Here is a 6,744-nt window from a genome sequence, read left to right as displayed (position 1 = left end):
CAGACTAGACATGCTTCCTCCCTGACTGGCCATCTTTACACCAGACCTGACATGCTTCCTCCCTGACAGGCCATCTTTACACCAGACTTGACATGCTTCCTCCCTGACAGGCCATCTTTACACCAGACTAGACATGCTTCCTCCCTGACAGGCCATCTTTACACCAGACTTGACATGCTTCCTCCATGACAGGACATCTTTACACCAGACTAGACATGCTTCCTCCCTGACAGGCCATCTTTACACCAGACCTGACATGCTTCCTCCCTGACAGGCCATCTTTACACCTGACCTGACATGCTTCCTCCCTGACAGGCCATCTTTACACCAGACTAGACATGCTTCCTCCCTGACAGGCCATCTTTACACCAGACTTGACATGCTTCCTCCCTGACAGGCCATCTTTACACCAGACTTGACATGCTTCCTCCCTGACTGGCCATCTTTACACCAGACCTGACATGCTTCCTCCCTGACAGGCCATCTTTACACCAGACTAGACATGCTTCCTCCCTGACAGGCCATCTTTACACCAGACCTGACATACTTCCTCCCTGACAGGCCATCTTTACACCAGACCTGACATGCTTCCTCCCTGACAGGCCATCTTTACACCAGACTAGACATGCTTCCTCCCTGACAGGCCATCTTTACACCAGACTTGACATGCTTCCTCCCTGACAGGCCATCTTTACACCAGACTTGACATGCTTCCTCCCTGACAGGCCATCTTTACACCAGACTAGACATGCTTCCTCCCTGACAGGCCATCTTTACACCAGACTTGACATGCTTCCTCCCTGACAGGCCATCTTTACACCAGACCTGAAATGCTTCCTCCCTGGCTTGCCATCTTTACACCAGACTTGACATGCTTCCTCCCTGACAGGCCATCTTTACACCAGACTTGACATGCTTCCTCCCTGGCAGGCCATCTTTACACCAGACTTGACATGCTTCCTCCCTGGCTGGCCATCTTTACACCAGACTTGACATGCTTCCTCCCTGACAGGCCATCTTTACACCAGACTTGACATGCTTCCTCCCTGGCAGGCCATCTTTACACCAGGCTTGACATGCTTCCTCCCTGACAGGCCATCTTTACACCAGACTTGACATGCTTCCTCCCTGACAGGCCATCTTTACACCAGACTAGACATGCTTCCTCCCTGACAGGCCATCTTTACACCAGACTAGACATGCTTCCTCCCTGACAGGCCATCTTTACACCAGACTTGACATGCTTCCTCCCTGACAGGACATCTTTACACCAGACTTGACATGCTTCCTCCCTGACTGGCCATCTTTACACCAGACTTGACATGCTTCCTCCCTGACAGGCCATCTTTACACCAGACTAGACATGCTTCCTCCCTGACAGGCCATCTTTACACCAGACCTGACATGCCTCTGTATTTGTGTGTGTTACTACAATGTTTTCTAGCATGGCATGAACCATACTTTCCCATGATTCCATTCTCTGATCCCAACATTCCCATGAGCCTCTGTGTTCCAGGAAGTGGTGACGCTGAGGAACCTGTGGTCGTTGGGTTACCAGGTGATTGTCTCCTATGAGCACAGCATGGTCAGCCTCTATAGCTACCTTTGGCCTCACATCCCTTACTGGTGGGCCAACAAGTGTAAAGCCGAGGCTCTGATCGAGGAGTTCGAACACAGGAAACAACATGGCCGCCCAGGTAACCTGCAGATGGTTACATATTGCTGTGAAATATTGTGCAGAGTAAGGATTATCTAACACTGCCAATCATGGGGCAGCTGGTAGCCTAGTGGTTAGAGCGTTGGACTAGTAACCAGCAGGTAGCCTAGTGGTTAGAGCGTTGGACTAGTAACCAGCAGGTAGCCTAGTGGTTAGAGCGTTGGACTAGTAACCAGCAGGTAGCCTAGTGGTTTGAGCGTTGGACTAGTAACCAGCAGGTAGCCTAGTGGTTAGAGCGTTGGACTAGTAACCAGCAGGTAGCCTAGTGGTTCGAGCGTTGGACTAGTAACCAGCAGGTAGCCTAGTGGTTAGAGCGTTGGACTAGTAACCAGCAGGTAGCCTAGTGGTTAGAGCGTTGGACTAGTAACCAGCAGGTAGCCTAGTGGTTAGAGCGTTGGACTAGTAACCAGCAGGTAGCCTAGTGGTTAGAGCGTTGGACTAGTAACCAGCAGGTAGCCTAGTGGTTTGAGCGTTGGACTAGTAACCAGCAGGTAGCCTAGTGGTTCGAGCGTTGGACTAGTAACCAGCAGGTAGCCTAGTGGTTAGAGCGTTGGACTAGTAACCAGCAGGTGGCCTAGTGGTTAGAGCGTTGGACTAGTAACCAGCAGGTAGCCTAGTGGTTAGAGCGTTGGACTAGTAACCAGCAGAGAGCCTAGTGGTTAGAGCGTTGGACTAGTAACCAGCAGGTAGCCTAGTGGTTAGAGCGTTGGACTAGTAACCAGCAGGTAGCCTAGTGGTTAGAGCGTTGGACTAGTAACCAGCAGGGAGCCTAGTGGTTAGAGCGTTGGACTAGTAACCAGCAGGTAGCCTAGTGGTTAGAGCGTTGGACTAGTAACCAGCAGAGAGCCTAGTGGTTAGAGCGTTGGACTAGAAACCAGCAGGGAGCCTAGTGGTTAGAGCATTGGACTTGTAACCGAAAGGTTGCAAGATCAAATCCCCGAGCTGACGAGGTAAAAATCTGTGGTTCTGCCCCTGAACAAGGCAGTTAACCCACCGTTCCTAGGCCGTCATTGTAAATAAGAATTTGTTCTTAACTCTCTTGCCCAGCTAAATAAAGGTTCAAATAGAATTTGCTGTGCACTTATAGGGGCCGATAATGTATGCACTTCTCAGTATAATGTATGCACTTCTCAGTATAATGTACACACTTCTCAGTATAATGTATGCACTTCTCAGTATAATGTATGCACTTCTCAGTATAATGTATGCACTTCTCAGTATAATGTATGCACTTCTCAGTATAATGTATGCACTTCTCAGTATAATGTATGCACTTCTCAGTATAATGTACACACTTCTCAGTATAATGTATTTACTTCTCAGTATAATGTATGCACTTCTCAGTATAATGTACACACTTCTCAGTATAATGTACACACTTCTCAGTATAATGTACACACTTATCAGTATAATGTACGCACTTCTCAGTATAATGTACACACTTCTCAGTATAATGTACACACTTCTCAGTATAATGTACACACATCTCAGTATAATGTACACACTTCTCAGTATAATGTACTAGTGATGTACTAATGTACTAATGCTAGTGATACATGTATTACATAAGGATGCAGTCGATGATATAGAGTACAGTATATACGTATGCATATGAGATGAATAATGTAGGGTAAGTAACATTATATAAGGTAGCATTGTTTAAAGTGGCTAGTGATATATTTACATAATTTCCCATCAATTCCCATTATTAAAGTGGCTGGAGTTGAGTCAGTGTCAGTGTCAGTGTGTTGGCAGCAGCCACTCAATGTTAGTGGTGGCTGTTTAACAGTCTGATGGCCTTGAGATAGAAGCTGTTTTTCAGTCTCTCGGTCCCAGCTTTGATGCACCTGTACTGACCTCGCCTTCTGGATGATAGCGGGGTGAACAGGCAGTGGCTCGGGTGGTTGATGTCCTTGATGATCTTTATGGCCTTCCTGTAACATCGGGTGGTGTAGGTGTCCTGGAGGGCAGGTAGTTTGCCCCCGGTGATGCGTTGTGCAGACCTCACTACCCTCTGGAGAGCCTTACGGTTGTGGGCGGAGCAGTTGCCGTACCAGGCGGTGATACAGCCCGCCAGGATGCTCTCAATTGTGCATCTGTAGAAGTTTGTGAGTGCTTTTGGTGACAAGCCGAATTTCTTCAGCCTCCTGAGGTTGAAGAGGCGCTGCTGCGCCTTCTTCACGATGCTGTCTGTGTGAGTGGACCAATTCAGTTAGTCTGTGATGTGTATGCCGAGGAACTTAAAACTTGCTACCCTCTCCACTACTGTTCCATCGATGTGGATAGGGGGTGTTCCCTCTGCTGTTTCCTGAAGTCCACAATCATCTCCTTAGTTTTGTTGACGTTGAGTGTGAGGTTATTTTCCTGACACCACACTCCGAGGGCCCTCACCTCCTCCCTGTAGGCCGACTCGTCGTTGTTGGTAATCAAGCCTACCACTGTTGTGTCGTCCGCAAACTTGATGATTGAGTTGGAGGCGTGCGTGGCCACGCAGTCGTGGGTGAACAGGGAGTACAGGAGAGGGCTCAGAACGCACCCTTGTGGGGCCCCAGTGTTGAGGATCAGCGGGGAGGAGATGTTGTTGCCTACCCTCACCACCTGGGGCGGCCCGTCAGGAAGTCCAGTACCCAGTTGCACAGGGGGGTCGAGACCCAGGGTCTCGAGCTTGATGACGAGCTTGGAGGGTACTATGGTGTTGAATGCCGAGCTGTAGTCGATGAACAGCATTCTCACATAGGTATTCCTCTTGTCCAGATGGGTTAGGGCAGTGTGCAGTGTGGTTGAGATTGCATCGTCTGTGGACCTATTTGGGCGGTAAGCAAATTGGAGTGGGTCTAGGGTGTCAGGTAGGGTGGAGGTGATATGGTCCTTGACTAGTCTCTCAAAGCACTTCATGATGACGGAAGTGAGTGCTACGGGGCGGTTGTCGTTTAGCTCAGTTACCTTAGCTTTCTTGGGAACAGGAACAATGGTGGCCCTTTTGAAAGATGTGGGAACAGCAGACTGGTATAGGGATTGATTGAACATGTCCGTAAACACACCGGCCAGCTGGTCTGCGACGAAAACATGCGGTCTCTCCTTCACTGCAGCCGAGGTGAGTAAGACATTTAAACGTGTTAACCCTCGCAAGGCTGCAGGCCCAGACGGCATCCCCAGCCGCGCCCTCAGAGCATGCGCAGACCAGCTGGCTGGTGTGTTTACGGACATATTCAATCAATCCCTATACCAGTCTGCTGTTCCCACAATTTGATGAATGAACACTGCATTATCTCACCTAACAAATACGGGAGCCTGTCAATATTTAATTTGTTTTCTAATTATTTGTGGGTCCTTGCATCTGAGGGAAATATGTGTGTCTCTAATATGGTCATACATTTGGCAGGAGGTTAGGAAGTGCAGCTCAGTTTCCACCTCATTTTGTGGGCGTGGGCAGTGTGCACAAGGCCTGTCTTCTCTCAATAGCAATAGTGTCTGTACAGTGCAATAAAAAAAACGTTCTTTTTTTTATCAGGCACAGAGAGTACTGTCTGTTTAGGGCTAAATAGAATTTTAGTTTACTTTGAGATTTTGTGATGTCTACCCACTAGGGAATATAATAGTATTTTTGTTTGGTGATAATTCGTGCCAGATTGTCCGAGTGCTGTCCTGAGACTTTGTTGGGTTGGTCATTAGACAACTGAGCCTCAGAACAAGCTGGCTGAGGGGACTCTTCTCTATGGTCACCTCTTGGCATCTGAAGTTTTTGTTTTTGGTAGGAGTGGGGACTACTTGTGTAGTAACCTGGTATATATATATGTTTACCACTAGATGGCAGTATTGACTCAAGACGGGGGTTTGCTTCCCCCTATCTGTAGCCATTCCCTATGTCTGCCTATATAACCATGATTAGGAAAGCTTCAGGTAGCTTAAGCCAGGTGCATAAGAGAATCTAATTCTAAGTTACAATGAAATACTAAACCGTACTGACTCTAAGGATACTACAGCTTGTTTTTAAGCCTCTAAGGATACTACAGCTTGTTTTTAAGCCTCTAAGGATACTACAGCTTGTTTTTAAGTGGTTATAGAATTTGATGACTCATTTTTGGACATGAATTAGCAATGATGGATATTGGCCTAATTCTGCCTGCATGCGTTATTATTTATTTTAGTGAAGAGGCGACTCCGGGATGCTGGCCTTCTAGGCAGACTTGCATAGAAAAATACATATCTCAGACTGGCCAATAAAAAGAAAAGATTAAGATGGGCAAAAGAACACAGACACTGGACAGAGGAACTCTGCCTAGAAGGCCAGCATCCCGGAATCGCCTCTTCACTGTTGACGGTGAGGCTGGTGTTTTGCAGGTACTATTTAATGAAGCTGCCAGTTGAGGACTTGTAAGGCGTCTGTTTCTCAAACTAGACACTCTAATGTACTTGTCCTCTGGCTCAGTTGTGAACCGGGACCTCCCACTCCTCTTTCTATTCTGGTTAAAGCCAGTTTGCACTGTTCTGTGAAGGGAGTAGTACACAGCGTGTACGAGATCTTCAGTTTCTTGGCAATTTCTCACATGGAATAGCCTTCATTTCTCAGAACAAGAATAGACTGACAAGTTTCAGAAGAAAATCCTTTGTTTTTGGCCATTTTGAGCCTGTAATCGAACCCACAAATGCTGATGCTCCAGATACTCAACTAGTCTAAAGAAGGCCAGTTTTATTGCTTCTTTAATCAGAACAACAGTTTTCAGCTGTGCTAACATAATTGCAAAAGGGTTTTCTAATGATCAATTAGCCTTTTAAAATGCTAAACTTTTAAAATGATTAGCTAACACAACGTGCCATTGGAACATGGATTGGGTCATTGTCCTGTTGAAAAACAAATGATGGTCCCACTAAACCCAAACCAGGTGGGACGGCATATCGGCATATCAGAGTCAAATGAAGCCCTTTATCTACTGACCCAGAGTCAGATGAGGCCCTTTATCTACTGACTCAGAGTCAGATGAGACCCTTTATCTACTGACCCAGAGTCAGATGAGACCCTTTATCTA

The 6,744-nt window shown here is 47.1% G+C and overlaps 1 long non-coding RNA gene across 4 annotated transcripts; it reads left to right on the top strand.

The window, feature by feature from the left end:
- The first annotated feature begins 1,782 nt into the window (after positions 1 to 1,782).
- Positions 1,783 to 2,556, top strand: LOC127910775 (uncharacterized). 4 transcript variants are annotated; one of them, XR_008076173.1, is made up of 4 exons: positions 1,783 to 1,896; positions 1,936 to 2,169; positions 2,209 to 2,286; positions 2,404 to 2,556. It is a non-coding gene; the product is annotated as an uncharacterized LOC127910775 (long non-coding RNA). The 4 variants fall into 4 exon arrangements; XR_008076174.1 differs by lacking the exon at positions 2,209 to 2,286; XR_008076175.1 differs by lacking the exon at positions 2,209 to 2,286 and having other exon boundaries at positions 2,443 to 2,496.
- Positions 2,557 to 6,744: the final 4,188 nt, after the last annotated feature.

Source organism: Oncorhynchus keta, chromosome 22 (genome assembly GCF_023373465.1).
Source record: "Oncorhynchus keta strain PuntledgeMale-10-30-2019 chromosome 22, Oket_V2, whole genome shotgun sequence".
NCBI classification, from domain to species: Eukaryota; Metazoa; Chordata; class Actinopteri; order Salmoniformes; family Salmonidae; genus Oncorhynchus; species Oncorhynchus keta.
Note: the sequence above shows the minus strand (reverse complement) of the source record. Positions and strands in the feature narration are given on the sequence as shown.